Raw genomic sequence first — 24,137 nt, 5'->3', positions numbered from 1 at the left:
TGGTTTCTTTGTGAATTATTGGATTAAAGATATTCCTTTTCTTACACGTAGCACAGCAAAGTGCTTGTTTACTTGGCGTGCTCCCTACTCGTCAGGGAGAAGCGCTTGGGCTTAGCTGAGTCCCTTGGTTACAAGTACGTCATCCACCACACTTAAACCAGGAAATACAGGGCTCTCAGGAAGTGCATTTGATAATAAAGCACCGAGCGCCAAAATTAGCCAATAATCAGTATTACTCTTCATCCTGAAATGATGCAATCATTTTTACAAGGTAGTCAAGTGGTGGAAATCAGCCGAATGGACATATTAGGTCTGTTTTCTAGCTCCGCAGCCGGCTCAATGGTTTTAAACAACCGGGTTTGAATGACTTCTCTGTGTTTCAGCTTCTCTTTTTCAAAAAAATCTCAGATATAGCCATCAGTGGTAGGATTTATAGGTTCATATGGTGGCAAATGTACAGTACTATACTCATACTAGGGACAATATTTTATTCTGCTTCATATCTAGTGAGCACAATTCTTCATATTCAATTAATGTTTACTAATATAGTAACAGTGAGAAAACTAAACAAGCCTATTAGTCACTAGCTGATTGGACTGACTGTCCTGTTGCCCGCTAACACTGTGAAGCACAGCGATGTGAATGAGTACCCCATGATCACCAACAGACTCACATGGAAAAGCCTGGTGTGGCATTCTAGCCCAAGGAGGCCCATAGCCTGCCTGCACAGGACCGTCTCACTTACGCACACTGTCCTCCTACCAACACAAAGGGAAAAATGGCTTTGTTAGACTCTTAGTATTCTAAGGCCTACTGATTTCTGATTACATGTTTTTTGGCAAGCACTGCATAAATACCTAAGAAACAGTGCTGAAACTGAAGTGATTTTTCATTTCCATTCCTAGAAAATTCATAGGGATTGTTATGTCTTGTGGTGGATGAGTACAGCTGGAATTCTCTCTATCCCAGAGAGCACATAGCAGAAGCACCATTCCCAGAGAACTCTAGACTCCTACTTCTGTCCTCTGGTAATTTACAACTGAACATTTGAGTGACTCTTTAAAGAAAAACACCTGTGCTTAGCATTAAGAAACTGTTACTGAGCAGGTAGAGCTACATAGGCTGTGAAGTGAAAAGAACTGGGTTTGAGATCTGTCACTAGCTGTGTGATGTTAGGCAAATCACTGCACCTCTCTGGGCCTCAGTTGTTATAACTATGCCCATCTCTCAACCTCCCTATAGGACCCAGATGAAGCCAAGTACATTCCAAGAGGCTCTGTAAACTATAACACAAATTATAATGTTATTCATTATTGTTTTCTAGATGCTTCTTTCTGTCAATCTAGAAGGTAGAAATCTAAACAGCAGGAAAATGCCCAGTTTAAAGGCAGTAATCCTGAAAGATGTAACTGCAAACTGGAGTGAATGCCAGTGCGATACAGTGAGTGAAAATCAAATCCTGGATTTAGCCAGGTGTCCAGAGATAACAGTGTGTACCAGGAAGGCAAAAATATCTTGCTGCACAAGTCTGTTGAGAAAACTGAAGGATTCAGCTCTCAGTTTTAGTGTCTCCAGTATCAGAGTGATTTTTCACATCCAAAAATGATAAGAATTGACATTTATGCACTGGCTATCACACATTTTTCCTTTAAATTTCAACACTCTTACATAGGCAAGTTTAGCTTTTTATGTAGGTCTACAAATCTAATGATAAAACTTTGCAGATGTGCTTGCATGAAACAAATGGCGAAAACAAAAAAAGAAGCTGGCATGTCCGAAGTGTGAGTCCCTCCTCAACAACAAACTTTCGGTGAATTTATGCTTTCCTATAAACTGGGTGCCTTGTCCATAAAATAAGCAATTTTTGTGGCATTTTTAATGGGCCAATTCTTCTAGTCATTAGGAAACAAATTTTTTTATGGATTTTAGTACTTTTCTATTCAGAATAATTGTGTATTCTATGGGGGAATATATACACAGTTGGCCTATATTTCTCGGGCTTCTAGTTAACAACCTTTCCCTCGCACAGTTGGACTGCTGGTGTAAGTCTGTTGGAGAACCCTTCATTTTCTTATGTTGCTTACTTCCAGCCCTCTCTTTCCCGCCTCGTTGGGTCTTCCTGACAATTGTCTCAGTCCTCCGACACTGAAGCACGGAACACAGATGGTGCCCCGTGTCTCTTCTCAGGGCTTTGTTCAAGTTGCCTCTGCAGCACTTCACTGGGGGAGAAATGTAGGTGCCAAACACATCTTGCTCCTCTAAAATGGAATACTGTCCCTTTCTGCACTGTGATCAAAGGGAACCTGCACCCACAGAGTATCCAGTGAGGTGTGCCTCTGGATACTGAGCACGGTTCCTTCCTCTGAGCAGTCCGTCTCCGTGGAGACAGACACGCAACAGAAGAATCAAGACAGGGCCAGGTGGGGACAAGGAGCAGCAGGGGAGATGCCAGGAGTCAACAGATGGGAAACAAAACAAGAAACACTAAATGGGAAACTGAATTGTTTGGGTGGGAGAATTTACCTTCTAGCTGATTTTTAAAAATATTTCCTCATCTCAAAACAAGAAAACAAACAAACAAGACTGTCCTTAGGTGAGTAAAACTAAAGCTTTAGCTGTTCACTTCATTATGTATAATTTCCTCAGGGTCAGAGTGTTCTGTAATCATTTCAATGTTTATCATGGTATGTCTGCTTGATTTTCATGAAGTCACATTAGTGAAAAAGTAGATGATCATAAAAACGGTTGCATTTTCTTGGCACATGATCATATCTCCACTTAAAGCCCTCATCAAGTTGTGCACATGATATAATCTATTAAACCCTTGGGTTTCTCTCGCATCTCATTAATTTCAGAGAGTGATTTCTAATGATCACATTTCAGAAATTGTCAGAAACATCTTTCTCCTTTTGTTGCTTGTTGACAAGCGAGAACAATCGTGTAATGACACCACACGTTTCAACATGCCTTTTCCTAATGAGTCTTTAGGGGGAAATTCAACTTATGAGAATTAAGAAAACAGTCTGCTACTTCCCATAACATCAGGACCACAGGAACATAGTTTTGAGTGCATAATACCACATGACTATAATGTCTGCAATGGGGCAGTTATATTCTGCATAGAATATGAGATGCCACTGCTAATCAAAACTTGTATTATTTGCACGTGCCAATATAAAGTCTTCAATAACATAATTTGTTACCATTTCTAAGAACCAAGGGATACAAGGGAACTGTAAAAGATCAAAGCATCAGGTCTCAGCTTTGCCTCTGAACAATCCCATTACATGCCACATGACACAAAAGCAAATGTGCTCAATGGTACAACTTTTAAAAAACAGGAATATCTTTATTTTGTTCCACCACCGCTCAGGATTAACCTGAGCCATTAGTACTGTTTTCAAAATAAAGCAGTGAATCATAATCAATGCAGGAAAAATTAGGTAGTAAATGAGGCACATTTATCTAAAACCCTCTGTCCTCAGAGACCAAGAGTGACTTACCACTTGGGACTTGAAGAGCAGGTGTGACAGCCAATGTCACGGTAGCCAAAAGTGAAATGAAAGTGATAGTCTCAGCCACATTCCCCAGTCGATGCTTTTTAAAGAGATGCCTTTGAGTTTATGCCAGTGACACAACAGAACGCAATGCTGTTCTGTTACACTGTGAAGACTCCTTGGATATGGCACAAACCTGTGATATTTCGAAAAGCTTAATAATTCATTTACTTAGGAAGTACTCTAACAACCAAGACATGAAAATAACCTAAATTTTTTGTGCTCAGTGTTATGGTTTAGTTTAATTCATGATAATCACAGTCAGCCCTCCTGTAAAATCTGAGTCAAGTGAAAAGATCTGCATGCCCCAAATATAACTCTTTTGTCCACCTGCAGTCCTGTTACAGTCAACTGTGGATTCTGACATTATTTCCAAAAGAATTCCATTCAACTTAAAATTCCGTCACCAAGAATTAACTGAATTATAGTGGTAAAATACAAAACAAAATGCTTAGCTGATTGAAGATCCTTCAGGAAACATGACCAGAACAAATAATATAGCAAAGAGATATCGAGATTGAGATTAAGGGAGAGAGAAAGATCAGTTTGATATTTACTGAATACACAACAAGTACACAGAGTTGACCACTTCTCATGCATAATTTTTAGTCCTGAAAATGAATTCTTATTGCTCCCATATTACATAGAAGACCACACAGCCAACGAGGAGCACAGCTTGAAATCTAGCTACTGTGATGAGAGAATAGGGGTGGTATGTCGGGCTAGAGAAAAGTCTCAAGAAGGTCCAGGCCTGGAGGTGGTCCCAGGACAGCCAGGACAGTTGTAGGCTAGGTGTCAGAGGAAAAGGCTCCAAAGATAAATTACACTGAAGGGATGACTCAAGTGGGCCTAACAGAATCCCAACATTGGCTCTCCTTTATTTCATGATGTTTCAAACTTTTGAACAACAGGGCTACCTGGGTAACTCAGTCAGTTAAGCATTTGGCTCTTGATTTCCGCTCAGGTCATGATCTCTTGAGTCGTGAGATTGAGCCCCACATCAGCCTCTGTGCTGACGGTGGACAGCCTGCTTGGAATTCTCTCTCTTTGTCTCTGCCCCTCACTGGTTCATGTGCACACTCTCTCTCCCTCTCAAAATAAATAAATATTTTTAAAAACTTTCAAGGAACAGAGGGGAGAGTGATTCACACAGAGGAAACTACAAGTGTGTTTCAATCTTCAAATATGTCAAACACAGTAGTAAAATGTTGGGGGTTTATTATAAAACTTAAGTGGGGTAGTACTTGTGAGTATGATGGGTGTGTATATAAGGCTGTGATGCATGCCTGTGGGAGTGTAATATGCATGTGAAGGAGTGTGGCATGTCTGTATGTGTGTGGTAAAGCCCATTTAACATATCATTGCTTTATAATCCTCTTTTCACTCACCTGGGAAAACAGCCAACTCTACTTAGAATGATCCACCCACCCTGAGCCTGCCCCTTAGAAGATGAACACAGCAGTGCTAACCGGGCTCCCTTTAAATTCAAAATGGGTACCAAAAACACGCCCAGAAAACCTAGTGTGTATTTTAGAGGCAAATTTTCTCCAAGGGGTCAATTAACACCTTTTCATATGTTTTCTGACCTCCAATATTTCCTCTAACCCACTCTCACCTTTAACTGCTGATCTGAGTGCATATTCCACTGACAAGCTGAACAATCAGATAGGAGCTCTCAACTGGTCCATCATCACCTCTACCTGCGTCTGTACCCAAATGCTCTGCCTTTCTTCCCATTATAATGGAAGATGGTCTTATCTTCCTGTCAATGGTTAACACATTTGTGCTCTGGATTCCACTCTCGCCTTCATTTTCAAGGATTTCTGCAAGTCTCTTTTGAATCATTAGTGTCTAGGATTCCCTGTCTTTAACAAGTGTTCCTGTGATCTTGCATCCCTCCCCAAAGACTGCTCATATTTCTCTACATTACAGCAAAACATATGAAAGTAGTTGTCTAGTATTATTGCCATGATGTTTTCACTCTTGTCATCTCATTGACCCCGTCAATAGGGATTCTGTCTTCCCTTCCAACCCACCAGAACTATTTATAACCAATCATCAACAACTTCCATTATACCAAGAAAAATCTTCACTTCTCTGACCTAATTTTACTCCCAATAGCATTCTATGGAGTTAGCACTCTGTTCTCTTTGAAAAATGTTTATCTCTTGGCTTTAATGAAACCAACTCTAGGTTTCCTACTACCTCGTTGCCCATTCTTTCTCTGTTCCTTTGCTGGCCAAAACGCATACCAAAACACAAAACAACAATATATCAAAACTTATGAAAGGCTGAGAAAGCAGTGTTCAGGGGGAAATTTATAGCTTTAAATACTTACATTAAAGAAAAGAAAAGGGGTGCCTGGGTGGCTCAGTCAGTTAAGCCTCCAACTTCAGCTCAGGTCATGATCTCTTGGTTCATGAGTTTGAGCCCTGCTTTGGACTTTGTGCTGACAGCTTAGAGCCTGCTGCTTTGATTCTGTGTCTCCCTCCTGTCTCTGCCCTTTGTCCACTCATGCTCTGTCTCTCTCTCTCTCAAAAATAAATAAAAACATTAAAGAAGAAACAAAAAGAGAAAAGAAAAGAAGATCTCAGGGCACCTGGTAGATTAGTTGGTTAGGTGTCTGACTCTTGATTTCAGTTCAGGTTATGATCTCATGGTTCATAGTTTCGAGCCCTGAGTCAGGCTCTGCACTAGCAGTGTGGAGCCTATTTGGGATTCTCTCTATGCCTCTCCCTCTTTCTCGGCCTCTTCCCTGTTCATGCTCTCTCTTCCTCTCTAAAAATAAATAAATAAACTTAAAATAAAGAAAAGAATATCTCAAAATAATAACCTGAAATTATAGAAATAAAAATATTATAAAAGTATACTATGACAAAATTTTTGTTGACAGTTTGACAGCTTAGATAAAATAGGCAAATTTCTATAAAGATACAAACTCCAAAATGTACTAGAGAAGAAATGGAAAATCTAAATGGACTTATGACAAATAAACAGACAGGAATAAAAATATTAAAACTTCCCACAAAAAAATGCCTAAACTCAGATGACTTCACTAATGAATTCTGCCAAACATGTAAAAAAGACTACCAATCTCACAAACTCACTCAAAGATACAATAGAAGGGTTTCCAGCTCATTCTGTATGACCAGTATTTTATTTTCACTGAACCCAGAAAAAGACATCGTAATAAAATGAAATTATACCCCAATGTCTTTTATGAATAAAGATGCAAGAAAACCTCAACAAAATTTTAGCAAACTAAATTCCACAACATGTAAAAGGATTATGCACCATAGACAAGTGGGATTTATCCCAGGAATGAAAAGTTGGCTCAAGATAGGAAAATCAGTATAATTGACCATTTTAATTAAAAAAAAGGAACAAAAACAACATGATTAACTCAATAACTGTGGAAAAAGAAGTCAAGAAAATCCAACACCCTTTCACAATAAAAACACTCAACAAGTTAGGAAAAGAAGTGAACCTCTGCTAGCTGATAAAGAACATTGGTGAAAAACTCACACCTAAAATCACATTTCATGATGAAAATCTGAATGCTATCTCTTTAAAATCAGAATCATGAAATAGATGCTTCTTTCTGATTTTGCCTCTTTTATACCATGTTGTACTGGAGGTTGTATCCAGGGAAGTAAGGCAAGAAAGAAAAAAAATAATAGGCATCCAGATTAGAAACAAGAAATAACAACTCTTTCTTTATATTATGTATAAATGACTACAACAAAGTTGCAGGATACATAATCAGTTTACAAAAAAACAATGATTTCTATATATGAACAATGAACAATTTGCAAATGAAATTAAAAAATTCCATGTATAATACTGTGAATAGGAATAAAATTTTTAGATAATCATTTTAACAAAAGAAATTCAAAACTTATACATTGAAATCTACAAAACATTATTGAAAGAAATTAGACAAGATCTAAATAAATGGAAAGATATCCCATATTCATGGACCACTAGACTTATTGTTAAAATATCAGTAATCCCAAAATTGATCTTCAGATTCATTGCAATTCTTAAAATACCAAATGTCTTTTTGGTATTTTAAATTGTCCAGCTGATTTTAAAATTCATATGGAAATCCAAAGTATCCAGAATAAACAATCTTGGAAAAGAAGAACAAAGGTGGAAGACTCATACTTACAAATTTCAAAACTTAATACAAAGCTACAGTAATCAAAACAATGTGGTATCACATAAAAATAGATACATACATCAGTTCAACAGAATTGAGAGTCCAGAAATAAACTCATATTTTCATGGTCAGTTGTATTTCAACAAGGCTGCCAAGATAATTCAAAGAGGAAGTAATAGTTTTTCAATGGTATAGGACAACTGGATATCCACACACAAAGTAATGGTGCTGCTCTATCTCACTTATATACAAATGAATTCAAAATTGATCAAATATCTAAATGTATGAGCTAAAACTATAAAACTTTTAGAAGAAAACACATAGGAGTAAATCTTCACATCATTGGATTAGCCAATGGTTTCTTAAATATGACACCAAAAGACAATTGAGGAAAAAAAATAGATAAAATGAACTACGTAAAGCTAAACCCTTTGTACTGCAAGTGATATGACAAAGAATGTGAAAATACAGTCCACAGATCGGGAGAAAATATATGTAAATCATATATTAGCACATTGACAAAATATATAAAGACTCTTAAAACTTAGCAATAAACATATAAATGACATTTTTAAATAAGCAAAGGATTTCAGTAGATATTTCTCCAATGAAATTATAATGGCCAATAGCATATGAAAAGATGTTAGAGATTATTAGTCATTAACAAAATACAAAGCAAAACCACAATGAGATACCACATCACACTCACTAAAATGGCTATAACAATAACTTCAAAATACCCAGGCAATATCAAGTCTTGATGAAAACACAGAGAAACTGAAATCCTTATTCTTTGCTAGTAGAAATGTAAAATAGTACATTCACTTTGGAAAACTTTTTGCATTCTTCAAATTGTTACAAAGGAATATTATTTAGCAATTAAAAAGAATAATGTACTAATACATGCTACACATAAGAGATGAATCATAAAAACACAAAAAGTGAAAGAAAGGTCACAAAAGACCACATAAGGTATGGTTCCATTTATATGAAATGTCTTCTAGAAGAGGCAAACTGTTAGAGGCAGAAAGCATATTACTGTCTGCCAAGGGTTGGAAAAGGGGTAATGGGTACTGACTGCTAATGTGTATAGGATTTTTGTGGGGAGTGATAAAATGTTCTAAAATTGTATTTTGGTGATGGTTGCACAATGCTATGAATATACTAAAAATTACTGAATTGTATGTTTTAAGTGAGCAGATCTTATGCATGTGAATTATATCTTAATAAAGATGAAAAAATTAATCTGGGAGCCAAATGCCTGGATACAAGTTTCCAAGATAAGATGCAAAGAGAGAAACATATGTCACTTAAAAATATTTCATCTGTTGGCAGCAAGGACTGTAAGAGTACATTAATCTTAGTTTGAAACATACTGGTCATCCTTACATAGAAAATTCATAAATTATACGAGAGAGCTAAGTGTTCATGGAGCCCCTTTGTAAAAGTTTTGTATGTAGAATGAAAGTGAATTCAGGTTGTGACAACACTCAAATCTTTCCCCTATGGTTTTTGCATTGCACCTTTAGGACATGTAAAGATTACATCATAATAAAGATGATTATAAAAGTAGAGGGAAGTTCTGGTTGAGGATTACATCTAAGTTTCCTCAAAACAGCAATTCCAGGTTACTGCCAAAATATTTATAAATATATAGTACTTTAGGCAAAATATAGATTTCCTAGTAAGCTTCTTTTTAATGTACAGGGAATTTCATTTGTTTGTTTTGCTTTGTTTCATTTTGTTTTAGACTTTCTTTGGGAATACCTGGATGGCTTAGTAGGTTAAGCCTCTGACTCTGGATTTAGGCTCAGGCCACAATCTCACAGTTCATGAGTTCAAGCCTTTATGAGGCTCTCTCCCTCCCTCTCTCTCTGCCCTCCCCCCACTCTCTCAAAATAAATAACTTTAAACTTAAATGTTAAAATTAAGTAAATTAGACTCTATTTTTTTAGGTCACTTTCAGGTTCACAGCAAAATTAAGCAGAGTGTGTAGAGATTATAGTCCTTGCCCCCATATATGCAGAGCCACCCCCACTATCAATATCCCCCCCCACCACAATGGTACATTTGCTACAATCAATGAACACATCACTTCTACCCAAAGTCCGTAGTTGAAAGTTGGGTTTGCACTGGGTGCTGTATATTCCTTGGGTTTGTAGAAATGTATAATGGCATGTATCCACTACTGTCACCACCGCGGTCTCATGCAGGGTAGTTTCGTTACCCTAAACATCCTCGGTGCTCTGCTTATTCCTCAGGACCTCCCCACCAGCCCAAGCAACCACTGCCCCCTTTATATCTTTCCAGGTTTGCCTCTCCCAGAATGTCATATAATTGGAATCATATAATACATAGCCTTTCAGAGTGGCTTCTTTCACTTAGTAATACCCCTTTAAGCTTCCTCCATGTCTTTTCAGGGCTTGATAGCTCATTTCTTTTTAGCACTGAATAATATTCCATTATCTAGAGGTACACACTTTATCCATTCACCTTGCTTTCAAGTTCTGGTAACTATGAATAAAGTTGGTATAAACATTTCTGTGCAAGTTTTTGTGTGGACATTAAGTTTTTAATTCATCTGAGTAAATACCAAAGAGAGTGATTGCCAGATTGTACACTAAGAGTATATTTAGTTTTCAAAGAAACTGTGACAATTGTTTTAATTTAAAAGACTGTAAGATTCAGACAGAAAAATATGGCTACCTAAAGAGGAAACATCAATTCTAAATCAGATTATCAGATGACAAGCAAGGACTCAAATTCTAGAAAGTTTTAAGAGAGGGAAGTTGTAACTTTAAACTTTTCTAGAGGAGTGTTGTTGGTCATTTATGAAAGTGAAAGACAAATATTCTCAGTGATGCCAGGGCTCTATCTGTTACCAAGATAACCTTCTTGCAAAATCTACTTGAAACAGGGGCACCTGGGTGGCTCAGTTGGCTCAGCACCTACCTCTTGATTTTGGCTCAGATCATGATTTCACAGTTCACGAGATGGAGCCCCACGTTGGGTTCTGAGCTGATAGCATGGAGCCTATTTGGAATTCTCTCTCTCTCTCTCTCTCTCTCTCTCTCTCTCTCTCTCTCTGTGTGTGTGTGGGGGGGTGTCCCTTAGCCCTCTCTCTGAAGTAAATAAACTTAAAAAAAAATTTTAAACCTACTTGAACTCTAGGTTGGATCAAGCAAATTAAGAATCCAAGCATGGGGAAATTACTGTGTAAGAAGAAGGTGATAAATACAGTCTTCCCTGCCCTCCCTAATTAGAACATAATCCTGCACTATACGTTCCCTAGGACTCTGTACCTTCTGGATGACACTTGCCACTGTTGCTGGTGTATACGTGTTGCTGTGACTGCTTGATCTATGTCTGTCATCACCACTACACTGTGTGGTCCTTGCAAACAGGTGGTGTGTGATATTGCTCACCTTTGCAGGTGTCCCTGCCAACAACATGATGCCTGGCATCAGAGCGGGTTCTCACTTCTTTGAGAAGAAAAAGAACCTGGTGTCCTGTCTATTTTTATGCTTACCACCTCCTCACTCAAACGTAATATTTGTGACCTGCGTCTCCTTTGTTAATGCCTCAAGTACAAGAACTAAGATGCATTTATTTCTGCACCTCAGGAGTCTCTGCACAGTGCCCAGACTAAAGAGTCACTCAATTAACATCTGCTGAGTTTTTGAACACAATCCCTTCCACCATTATACAACCAAAAGCTGTGTGCTTCTTCACACTTCTGTGCTCTTACGCTCTGATTTTTGCCCCGCCTTCTCCGCTTCATGACGCTCCGGGCAGCTCCAGCCTTAACATCCTCCGTTAACATGCAGGCAGAACTTGCTGCTTCCACAGAAATTGGACTATGTTGTACTAAAATTGTTTGCTCATGTGTTTTTTTGCACATGAAATGGTGGGCTTCTAAGGTCTAAGATATTTACTTTCCCAACTTTAGGAATGTTACCTAGCTCATAGTAAATGCTCATTAAATATTTGTTTAAAAAAATGAACCTACTGAAGGAGCTAGCTACATGGGTATGTAAGTTGTTTATCTATTAACAAGGGCCAAATTGAAAGTAGCAAAAAAAAAAAAACAACGGAAATTATGCATCAAGGGAGGGTATGCAAATGACAAACAGGCATTTCCAAATTTACCTGAGCTTGGTTTCATTATGGAGGAGGGTTTGTTCTCCCAGTGTGTCAGAGAACAGAACTTTCCAGGTCTGGTAAGCACAGCTAACCTCAAGCTTTAGGTCCATCACACTGAAATTATTTTCTGTTCTTTGGTCATGAAGTTTTACTGCTTTCAAGCTCTTCCCTCAACAGTGAAAGATGAAGAGAGGAAAATTCTTCAGTGTCTCAACCTTTCTAATTAATAGCTAAATCAAGAAATGTCCCTTATCAAAATTTCCTTTGGTCTACTGTGCTAGACTAATTTTCTCTGTCATATGAAAGTGTCGTAATTTTTGGTACTTAATGGACTCGAAGTTTTAATGGGAAGATTTAGTTAATCTTTTAAAATCTGGCTTTTGTTAATATATACTTTCTTAGCTACAGACACTATAGTTAGATTTGCTTGGACTATAATTGGTCTCTCTCTTTTGAACTGATTTTTGCTGAGGTTTGTTTTTTTCTGATCTTGAAAGAATAAGGTAATCTAACTCCGCCTGCCTATTGATGAGGTTTTCATGTACAGTCTTCTTTTAAGTAACACTCCTGCTGAGAAACTGCACACAAGGAGAACCAAAACGTAAGCCTTGCCTGAGAGAGCACAAGCAATTTTGGATGGACAAAGGGATCCGAATAAAATGAGAAGCAACATAACCCGATAGATACATGGGTCAAAATATGCTAAAAAGAATTCAAATTGCTATTATAAATTCACCTGGAAAATATTCTACAAAAATCAGTACTTTGAGTCTCACATAAAGGCATCCTATTGAAAGGAAATGCCGGGGCATTACACGAGTGGCTACTCTGTTCTTTTTAACATAAATATGAAGGTCTTAGAAAGCAGTCTTCAAAATCTATCTTTTACAATGTCAGATCCATTTTTTTTAATTTGTAAAGTTCTAGAAGCAGCCTGACATAGGAGCAAGGATTGTTTAGGATACCATTTCTTTTACATAGGAAGAAGTGAAATGCGTTGGTTTTTGTCTACAAATGCAAGAAGAGAAATTAAAATTGTGTTATTAATTAATTTCACCCAATCATTATCACAATTATTACTGTTTAATTACTCTTCTCATTTCTGATTTGACTTTTGCAAAGTAAGGGTACTAGAATAGGAGTCATGGATTCAAGAGTCTAGTTTCAAGGCTTCAATGTGCCCATGGGTAAATCCTTTTATCTTTTTGACTTAAGTTTCTCTATTTATAAAATTAAGAGGTTGAGTAAAGTTATTCCAGCTTTGGTTTTGTGACTAAAGTTAGTTATATAAAAAAGAGATTTAATCAGGATCTGGAAATAACAGGATAAAAATTCAACAAAAGTTCAGAGAGGATATTTGACTTAAAAGACAAAAATACAAGATTCAGTTGATAGTTTGCAATGTCACCATCTAAAGATAAGATTGGTGTCAAAGACACAAAAAGAAAAATGGTAAAACTTGAAGCCAAGAAAGGCAAGTAAATTCTGATAACATGCCAGCACTACCTGATTGGTAGAGGCTGTCTAGAGCAGGATGTAGAGGGTTTTAAGGCCAAGTCTAAGTTCAGCGGGAAAGAATGTTGTGATTTATTAGTACTATCTACCATGGGTTCAGAAGAGAAGAATAGTAGTGCATGCAAGATATTTACCACATAAAACAATAGCCTAACCATGTGTTGTGGATTCCTATTATTTGTGTCTGAAAACTTAGAATAGCCTCTATTCTCAGCACAGTATATCATCTGTCACAAGAAATACAATAAAATATAACTTTAAAAAATGGTTATATATTCTTGAGAGAGAGAGAGCAAGAGAGAGAGAGCATGAGTTGGGTAGGAACAGAGGGGGGGCAGAGGATCCAAAGCAGGCTCCACACTGACAGCAGCAAGCCCAATGTGGGGCTTGATCTCATGAACCATGAGATGATAATCTGAGCTGGAGTCAGAAACTCAACCAAAGGAGCCACCAGGAGCCCCAGTAAAATATAAGCTTAAAATGAAAGTAAATTCATTCAGGTTCTTAATTATTGTATAAGTACAAGATTAGAGCAGCAAAGTTGGTTGCAGCTACCTTCATCTTTTATGCAGTAGTGGTAGAAGCTCTAGAAATGTACTGGGCACACAGCTGCCCAGAAAAAGTACTCTGTGTTCAGCCTCTCTTCCAAATAGATGGGGTTATTTGAGAAAGTGCTGACCTATGAGATATGAGAAGTGATGTGAGCAATTTGCAGGTTGTACTCTTTCCCCTTCCTGCTGGTTCCAAGGCCCACGGGGTGAGGACGAGCCACCAGGGAATGAGGATGTTAACACCCAGTGTCACTACATCAGCCATATGCAGCTTGCACGCGGAAAGTTGCTATCTTGCTTAATCCACTATAATTTCAGGTCTCTGTTAAAGCAACCAAACCCATACCTAACCTAATAAAATACTTATTTTGGGGTATGGAAATGTGCACAAGAAACATGTGCCTTCTTATGGGAAATGTGATTTTGGAGAAAGGCAGTTCCATCGTGTGGATATTTCCAAAAAGTCACAGGAGGTGAAAGTAGGGGTGCAGCTACCACCAGGCAGACTTTCCATAAACCTGTATTTCTTACATTGGGGTTACAAAGGTCAAAGTCAGCCAATCACCTGTCTATAAATAAGGTCTTACTGGAACATAACCATGTTCATTTGGATGTTGTCTATGGCTGCCTTCTGAGCTACAATAGCAAAGTTGAGTAGTTTCAACAGAGATTGTTTGGTCCACAAAACCTAAAATATTTACTATCTGGACCTTGATATGGAAAGTATATTGGTGCCTGACTTAAAAGATAGAAGCCTTGGGGTGCCTGGGTGGTTCAGTCAGTTAAGTGTCCAACTTCAGTTCCGATCATGGTCTCACGGGGTTCGTGGGTTCCATGACGGGCTTTGTGTTGACAGTGCAGAGCCTGCTTCAGATTCTCTGTCTCCATCTCTCTCTGCCCCTCCCCTGCTCATGCACTCCCTCTCCATGGTCTCTCAAAAATAAATAAAAACATTAAAAAAAAGAAGCCTTTCTCACACAGGAACTCTAATTTCAGATATCACTCGTATTTCCGGATGGGTTTGTCACATCTCAGTATTAATATTCCACATCTTACTTTCAATTCATGCAAATTCTCTATTTTCTATCAAGGAACTATTTAAAAATTTTAAATATCTCCTTATCTCTCTCCCTAGGAGCAGCTGCACTTAACTGCCATTTAACCCAGAGGCCATCTTTCACACAAAGGTACTATCTCTTCCCAAGGATTACAAAGGTGAGCTGGGAAAACCAGGGCAGTGAGGCACAACTCCTGGTTGTTGGTGCTGCTTAGTGAGTGATTTCCACAGCAGGTCTCACATCCAATCAAGTCCAAGTTCACTCCCTGATTTCAAAGGTCCCTTCGAAACCAGTGCCTTTCCACCACTGTCAAAGAAAGTATATCTAAAATGTTTAAAGAAAACAAGACTTCACATTAAATCCAAGAATGTTGTGGGTCCATTCTAAGTTATAGGAGATAAGCCAGTCTGAATCTTCAAAAGTGGATGTGACCTGAAAGGAATTTTAAATAAAAGGAAAAAGTGAGACTAATTAAGAAAAGCTTGCATTTATTGCAGTAGTAGTCAAATAATAAAAGGGAAAAGCAAATGATTGTGTTTCTAAATGTAAATGAAAAACCACACCTTTCAGAAGTGGGCATCCAACTAATATTGAAAATTTCATAATTTTGGCTCTAAATTACTGAACTCAAATTCAATAAATTCAATATTTTAATATATGTTTAAAAAGAAAAAATAAGAATCTTAAGGTGATGAAGTCTTTGCAAAAATAGCTATAGATCAAAATTAAGAAAATGCAGGAAAATTCAGTTGATATATGTGAATAAATATACACACTAAAAAAAGTTGTGCCTACATTTTTAATGTATTTAAAAATTAAATTTATTTTATATAACCATCATCTATAGCATGCCTTAGTACCTATGAAACTTCAGAATCTAAGAACAAAATATTCATGTTCAGAAAATGCAATATTGTTGGAAATAGGAAATGTTTTAAAATTATATATAGTTATGTATATATTTAGAACATGTACTAATTTTATTACACTTTTTATTCTCTAAGCTGTGCTATCTAATATGGTAGCTACTAACCACATGTGGTAAGCACTTGAAATGTGGATGGTCCATATTTAGACTTATGAGATAAACACTAAATATTGAAGACTTAGTACAAAAAGAATGTAAAATATCTCCAGTTTTACATTTTGATTACATATTGAAATGATAATATTTTAAAAACATTGGATTAAATAAAACACTATTAAAATTAATGTATCCTTTTTTAGCTTTTTAAACATAACTACTAGAAGATTCTAAATGATATGTGAGGTTTGCATTGTATCTCTGTTGGACAGTTCAAATCTTGGGTATCTCAGAGTACTTTCTTTTTCAAAGACAATTATCTGAGAAACCTATCACCACAACCCCGGGAATCATAAATATAAATTGCGTACTGGATATTTCAATGAGATTAAAAAATCATTCTGTCTACATCCAATGCATCTAGTAACTTTTAGAGAACCTAATAAGAAACACAGAAATCAAATGTCCAAACCCTTGCCTTCTCCATCTGAATTTCATTGATTCCAATGAGATTTTGTATGTGTGCAGAGCAAGATACAGTGTTAGCTTTAAGTTGGGAGGGAAACAGATGGCCCAAAATAGCACAATTAACAAGAGAATGGTGCCCATGGGGGGGCGTGGGAATCCAAGAACCACCCTTGGGATAATAATTGACCCAAAATCATCCCAAAACCAAAAACTTAGCCCATTACATTATTTCCTTGAATGAAAACTTTTTCTAGTGTTTTACCTTCACAATCAGCCTAAGGTACTAGCTTGGTATAGAAACAGATTTAAAAAAAAAAAAAGACTTCATTAGAAAAACACCCATTGTTTTCCAGGGTCCTTCACTGATATGCTTCCCACATATAATCAAGACTACATTGCTTAGAATATGAATCCTAAAACATCATATTACAGAGTGCTTATTTTACTGTAAGAGTTCTAAAATGCTGACTTGATTTCCTGGCCATCTACTTTTACCTTAATGAACTATTTTATTCAATGAATCACTATTCTTGTAAATTCTTCTGCTTAACAGAACAGAAGGTGACAGCTAACAGCATGTGCCGGCTGACAGCGCCGGCTTGCCTCTAGCCCTGTTGCTTTGAATGATTCACTCAGGATAGAGATATTTGACCCCACAGAAAGGCAGTTCTTTGGATTTCCTCCTAAGGCCCACTTGAAAGTTATCTCCCATTGCTCTTTCGATGTCAAGCCTTGCCAAGAATAAAAGTGCTGTGTCACTCACTCCCTTGGTTCTTTGTCCCTAAACAGATGAAAAGTCCTTGTTTTCACTTCTAAGATGTCAGAGAATGAAAAGAGAGAAAAGTAATTTCAGTGCCCAGAAGTAGAAATGCCTGTGTGATTGTTTCCAAACAATATCAGTTGCTTTTGAAGTCAACAGGAGACCGTGAAGGCTGATTCTGTTTCTAATTCACAGGTAAAGGAATACTTCATTTGTCAAAAAAAAAATCCATACTTTATTATTATTTTCAATTTAATTAGAGACAAAAGGGCATGTCACGTGTGCAGAACATGGCTTTATTCATTAATAGGGGTCATGGTCATGGGAATAACAACCCTACTTCCTACATCCAACCTAACCAACCCAGCTATGCCTACTGCACAATTGCTTGGGAGCTTTTGATGTTGGGACTGACAGTGTTGAGCAGTGATGTGCATGGCAGCGTTTAGTACTTGAGTTGATGAAAGTGAGAGGAGTTTGTGCAGGGGCCTTGGAAAAGACAAAAAGAGGGAGAGAGAGAAGACAAGATGGTATCTAACCCCAAACAGCCTCTGAGACTAGGTCTAAGCTTCCTAAGAAAGGGAAGGGAGTGCCATTTGGATGTGGAAACTTCCAAGACTCTGGATATAAGCTTGAGAGTGTGAAGAAGGATAGAAAGTGGCTCCCCCAGCATCCAGAGGCAGGACCAGGCTAAGACGCAAGCCAGCGGCAGCCTGGTGTGGCCGTCAACGGTGGGTCTTTCACCAACAGTGGCTGAGGGAGTAAGCACAGGTGTGAGAAGCACCACATTTACCGATTTTCTCTGTCTGTATCATTGTCTTGCCATCGATTTCTTCTTCATTTTCCTGCCACCACAGTCTTAACCACCACAATGCTAACATAATACCTTTTTTTTTTAAGACTGTTCATCAAAATAGTTTTGGAGAATGTGATGGATGGGAATCACTTTTTGGTCACAACTTCTGTGCTGCAGCGGTGAGCAATAGGATGAGGATGGACACACCAGCAAACAAGAGTGTTGTGCTCCCCACCCCAGCGCAGCGAAGTTCTTACAAGTGCCACCTACTGCTACTATGGACAGGTCCTTCCCAGGGGCACATGTCTGGGGTGTGCAGAGACGCAAAAGATCTTGATCAAGTGCACAAGTGAGACAAAGTTTAGAAAACTCTGAAGAGGGTCTGAGGTCAGCCTACATGTTCACCAGGTCTCCTCATTCATACACAAAGCCTGGAGAGGCCTACATGCACTCAGATCTCATGTAACTTTTCTACAGGAGAACGAAGCAGGACTCAGGGTATGAAGTTAGAATCCCCAATCCAGAAGTGATGCTGTTACTACACATTTGGAAGGAGGAGAAAGAATGAAGCTGGTTCCATGTTTTAGATTGGAATTTTCCATTTGAATATATAGTTTAGTATTGGTCTCATATTACTCAGTAGTTGTATTCATGAATGTAATAGTAAATTTTTTTGAAAATTAAATTATATTTTAAATTCTCTAGGGAAGATCATATTGAAAAGAATCAGTAATAACACCTCTCATTAAAACATCACTCACTAAATGCATCTGTTTTATATAATTGGATTTTTACCTCCAATTTTCTTGAAATGAAATATCATTTACACTAAATTCACCATATTTTACCAAACATTTAATATGTGCCATGCTTTGAGCTAGGTCCAAGGGGCTCAAAGATGAATAAAACATAGTCCTTGTCCTTAAAGAGGTCATGGATTGTCAGAGAAAATAGTTATCATAACACATGGAGAAAAAGCATTAAAAAAGAAGCAATTAATTCAGCAATGGTGAGAAGAAAGTTGGGAAAGCTTTATGACTTTGAAGCTGAATATTAAAGGATGATTAATAATATGCCAGATAATTATGAAAAAAATGGATATTCCAAACATAAAAAGAATATGTACCTGGTTACAGCATTAAGTATAAAAGCCAAAGTGTGGAAGCAACTAAAGTGCCTGTCAACAGATGAATGGATAAAGAAGATGTGCTATAAACACACAATGGAATATTATTCCATCATAAAAAAAAAAAGAATGAAATCTTGTCATCTGCAACCACATGGATAGAGCTAGAGAGTATTATGTTAAGTGAAATAATTCAGAGAAAGACAAATACCATGTGATCTCACTCACATGTGGAATTTAAGGGAAAAATGAACAAAACAGAAAAAAGAGAGAGAGACAAACCAAGAAATAGACTTTTAACTGTAGAAAACAAACTGATGCTTACCAGAAGAGAAGGATTGGGGGGATGGGTTAAATAGGTGATGGGAATTAAAGAGCACACTTAGCCATGATGAGCTCTGAGTAATGTATAGAATTGTTGAATCACTGTACTGTTCACCTGAACCTAATACAACACTGTATGTCAACTGTACTGGAATTAAAATTTTTAAAACATTAGATTCTAAGAAAAAAGAGTGAAAAGCTGAAAAAAAATGTACCTGATAGAAACTGGATAAAGGATACATAAGCTCTCTCTATGTCATTTAGGCAAATACCTGTGAATCTATATTTCAAAATTCAAACTATTTTAATATGCTAATTGTCCTATGTATTAATATATATGGTATTTAGATAAATGGAAACCTATCTTGGGTGAGGGACTGGCGTGGGAGGAGGCTGGGCAGGAAGTCAGGGATCACCTTGTACTGCAAAAAATAAAGCTGGCAGCAAGGCAGAGAGTCTTGAAACAATGGAAATATAAGATAAAAAAATCTGAAGATGTATTTTTGAGGTACAGCAAAAGTCTTCCATGATTCTGATAAAGAGAGAAGAGATAAAGAGCATTTAAAATTGGGATAGAAATTCATTCCATCAATCATTATAGAATAACCAAGGAAGTTTTTATAGTGAAAGATAATGAGTTCAATTTGGAACTATTGAAATCGAGTCTCAGTACCCAAGTGTGACATGGCATTGGAATTCAAGAATGAGGTCTTATAATGTGCACTTTCTATGTTGTTTGAGAATATTCAATTCTGCTATAGGAGAAAACAAATATGATGGACTGAACTAATAAGAAATATTAAGCACAGTATAGATTTTAACAGGAAAAACTCATAGGATACGCTGTTATGTGCACATAATATTTGAATAAATAATTTGTGAGATACAGGTAGAATTCATGCAATATATTAAATCTAGACAGTATGTTAGTAATCTTTAAGACATATCAACAATCAACAGAATACATAAAAAGCAAGAATGTTGTTTAGAAACAGTAATACATAAAAAGACCAAATCAAACCACCTCGGAGATGACAACTATGTTACTCTAAAATTCAGTCATCCATTGGTGATGTCCAGAAGGCCTCACACCAACTCATGTGCACTCTACCCAAATACACACATAAGACCTATGGCTCTTTACAGGCTAACTGACCAGCTCTATCTATTTACAGATGTTCTTGGCCCTCAGTGGCTCCTGTAGAACAAGCACATATCATTGGCTCAGGACACCTTCTTTCTGTGAACCACTACGTCAAACCTCACCTCTGATCCTATTAAGCACAATTTTAGCAAGAAGAACGAAGATGGCAGAGAGAGACAGAGAAGATATGTAGCCTTCTGAACCCCAGGTCTCAGACATCATAGTCCTCCATCTGCTCATGTGCTAATCTAGAAATGTTAATTTACCCCATCTCTTTATTCTTGCTTATTATATGTTTTAAAGTGATTTAATAAACCATGTGATTCAAGCATTATAATTTGGTCTATGAGCCTTTCTGCTCTGTGACTTCTGAGCTAGAATACCTCATAGCACACTTGGGATATGAAATGTAATTGCCCATATGATAGGTCTGAATATAGGATTATAATCATTGAGGTATTTGAGATAATCCACTGGACCCCAATTACCATGGTTTAACACGGTTATTTTTCTGATGTATACAAGCTTCCAACAATTGTTGAAACTCTTTAAGACATAATCAAGCATCCTCCTTTGAAAAAGTACAAGTTACCACAGTTTTATAACTTCTGAAACCTTAATGAAAACCTTCTGCAGGCACACTTACCCTAACACCAGTAACAGTGCCGATACTTAATGTGTTTTTGCTAAATTGAAGAGTGAGTTGCAGGGCATCTTCACAACTCAGATATTTAAATGCTGATATTCATATGTTAAGTCTGACAAAGCTTATCAGTGGAACCAATAAGCAATTTTATTAAAAACTGTGTGGATTAGATCATTTATCCAGACAGAGACTGTCTTGGGAAAAGACTGAATCCCCCACAGGCAGGACTTACTAAATGGAAATGACTTCCATGACACAGTAGTTCAAGACTCCTAGATCAGTGAACCTCAGCTTAGTTTACAACAGACTATGACTAAGATCCCACATTCTCTATTCATTGTCAAAGGAAGTTAGCAAACAATTTGAGAATGTGGGGATGTGGAAAAGTAAACACATGTCATATAGATTGTTTGCTGAGCCATACGGCAGCAGAGAAGTAATACACATAGCATGACAAGGCAGACCCCAACACATGAAAGGAGGAGAGAAAAAAATTAGAAGTCTTTTTGTTTATTTATCTGGGATGATTATTAAATTGAAGCCATGTTAGATAAATTATAGTGTATTCATGCAACGGAATATTTTGCAGCTTTTTAAAAAGAGAGGAAAAATAATTTATAAACCACTATGGAACAATTTACCAGATATACTGTTAAGCAAAAAACAATCAATGTGAGGAGTAGTTTGTATAGCATGCTAATATTTTGTATTTAAAAGAATGTGGACAGATACTCGTATACACATGAAATTTGTGGAAGGACGCATGGCACATTGATTTTGGTGGTTAACTCTAGGAAGGGGAACGGGCAATTGCAACATGTAGTATAAAGTGGACTTGTTCTTTGTTTTTATGTGTTTTTTAAATTTCATAAGTTTGTATTCATTATATTTTTTATTTTAATGTCAATTTTTTTTAAACAGTCTCGGTGCCTGGGTGGCTCAAGGGGTTGAGCGTCTGACTTTTGGTTTTGGCTCAGGTCATGATCTCACAGTTCATGAGATCAAGCCCCACATGGAGCTCTGCACTGACTGCACAGAATCTGCTTGGGATTCTTTCTCCCTCTCTCTCTGCTGCTGTCCTGCTTGTGCTCTCTCTCCCCCAAAATAAATAAAAATTTAAGAAGAATTTAAATATGTAAAATTCAACGTAGTAAACAAATATATTTCTATTCATATTTATATCTACAGTGTATAGTCTTCTACTGTGAAGTGGATGATTTTTCATTTAAAATTTACTAAAACTCCCAATACAGGACAAAAAGGCTATAGTTTCTAATTATGTTGTACATTCAGTTATATATTTAAAGCATTTTTCTTTCAAGTTAATATGTCACATGAAGCCATTAGCCCACTGAGGCCTGTTCAATTCTAGAGTTCAGTTAAACTGCAGGTTACTTGGTTACACAAATTTCACAGATTAAAAAAAAACTTTTCTTCACAAAAGGAGGTAGTCCTCAAGAGATGGCCCCCATGAAGTCCCAAATTGTGAATTTGACTCTTCTGAAACAAGACTGAGAAGAAAATGAAACATATGTACCTCAGTTCTGTAACCCTCAAAATGGGACTAATAGGAATAACTAGCTTGATAACACATACAAAACCTACAACAAATGATAGTTGTAACTAACACAGCTTAAAGGTCAAATGAAGATATGCTGGTTCTGTGTAAATATTTATGTCTATGGGATGCCTGGGTGGCTCAGTTGGTTAAGCCTCTGACTATTGGTTTCAACTTAGGTCATGACCTCACGGCTTGTGAGTTCCAGCCCACATTGGGCTTCCTGCTGACAGTGCAGAGCCTGCTTGAGATTCTCTCTCTCCCACTCTCTACCCCTCCCCTGCACATTCTCTCTTTCTCTTTCTAAAAATAAATTAACTTTAAAAAATTATTTAAAAAATTTATGTATAGAAAACATAAGTTTTTGTCTTAAGTAAAACTATAAAGGCCTAATGATGCTTGGTGATGCTACTATCCTATCACAGCTTGGCACACATCTCTTCCAAATATCTTATTTGGAGTTTGCATGAAAAATCATGTTGGTATCTTAAACATTCCAAAGAAGTTGATATTTCAATGACTAGTCCTTGAGAATGAAGATAAACCAGACTAAATCACCCTCATGTTTACATGCTGTCAACCAGCAATTATCTGATCGATTTTTTAGTTATGCCTGTAACACAATCTAATTCCTTTGAAAATTAATGGCCATGGTTGTTTTATGAACATTCAGTTCTATTACCCTATCATGCAGGGGAAAAGAAAAGACTGAAGATGCACAACTGGAAAAGAAGGTAGAGTGTAACCTTTTTTTTTTTTAATATTTTATTGTCAAATTGATTTCCATACAACACCCAGTGCTCTTCCCCACAAGTGCCCTCCTCCATCACTACCACCTCTTTTCCCCCTTCCCCCTTTCCCTTCAACCCTCAGTTCATTTTCAGCATTCAATAGTCTCTCAAGTTTTGCATCCCTCTCTCTCCCCAACTCTCTTTCCCTCTTCCCCTCCCCCTGGTCCTTCATTAGGTTTCTCCTGTTTTCCTGTTAGACCTATGAGTGCAAACATATGGTTTCTGTCCTTCTCTGCCTGACTTATTTCGCTCAGCATGACACCCTCAAGGTCCATCCACTTTCCTACAAATGGCCAGATTTCATTCTTTCTCATTGCCATATAGTACTCCATTGTGTATATATACCACATCTTCTTGATCCACTCATCAGGTGATGGACATTTAGGCTCTTTCCATGTTTTGGCTATTGTTGGCATAGGAACATTGGGGTACATGTGCTCCTATGCATCAGCATTTCTGTATCTCTTGGGTAAATCCCTAGCAGGGCTATTGCTGGGTCACAAGGGAGTTCTAT

The 24,137-nt window shown here is 37.3% G+C and overlaps 1 long non-coding RNA gene across 1 annotated transcript; it reads left to right on the top strand.

The window, feature by feature from the left end:
• Window positions 1-2,404: 2,404 nt before the first annotated feature.
• LOC115290813 lies at window positions 2,405-20,962 on the top strand. Its single transcript, XR_003908222.1, has 4 exons — window positions 2,405-2,593; window positions 15,064-15,143; window positions 17,268-17,433; window positions 20,660-20,962. It is a non-coding gene; the product is annotated as an uncharacterized LOC115290813 (long non-coding RNA).
• Window positions 20,963-24,137: the final 3,175 nt, after the last annotated feature.

Source organism: Suricata suricatta, chromosome 4 (assembly GCF_006229205.1).
Source record: "Suricata suricatta isolate VVHF042 chromosome 4, meerkat_22Aug2017_6uvM2_HiC, whole genome shotgun sequence".
Lineage (NCBI taxonomy): Eukaryota > Metazoa > Chordata > Mammalia > Carnivora > Herpestidae > Suricata > Suricata suricatta.
The sequence above is the reverse complement of the archived record's forward strand: the minus strand, read 5'-3'. Positions and strand labels throughout refer to the sequence as shown.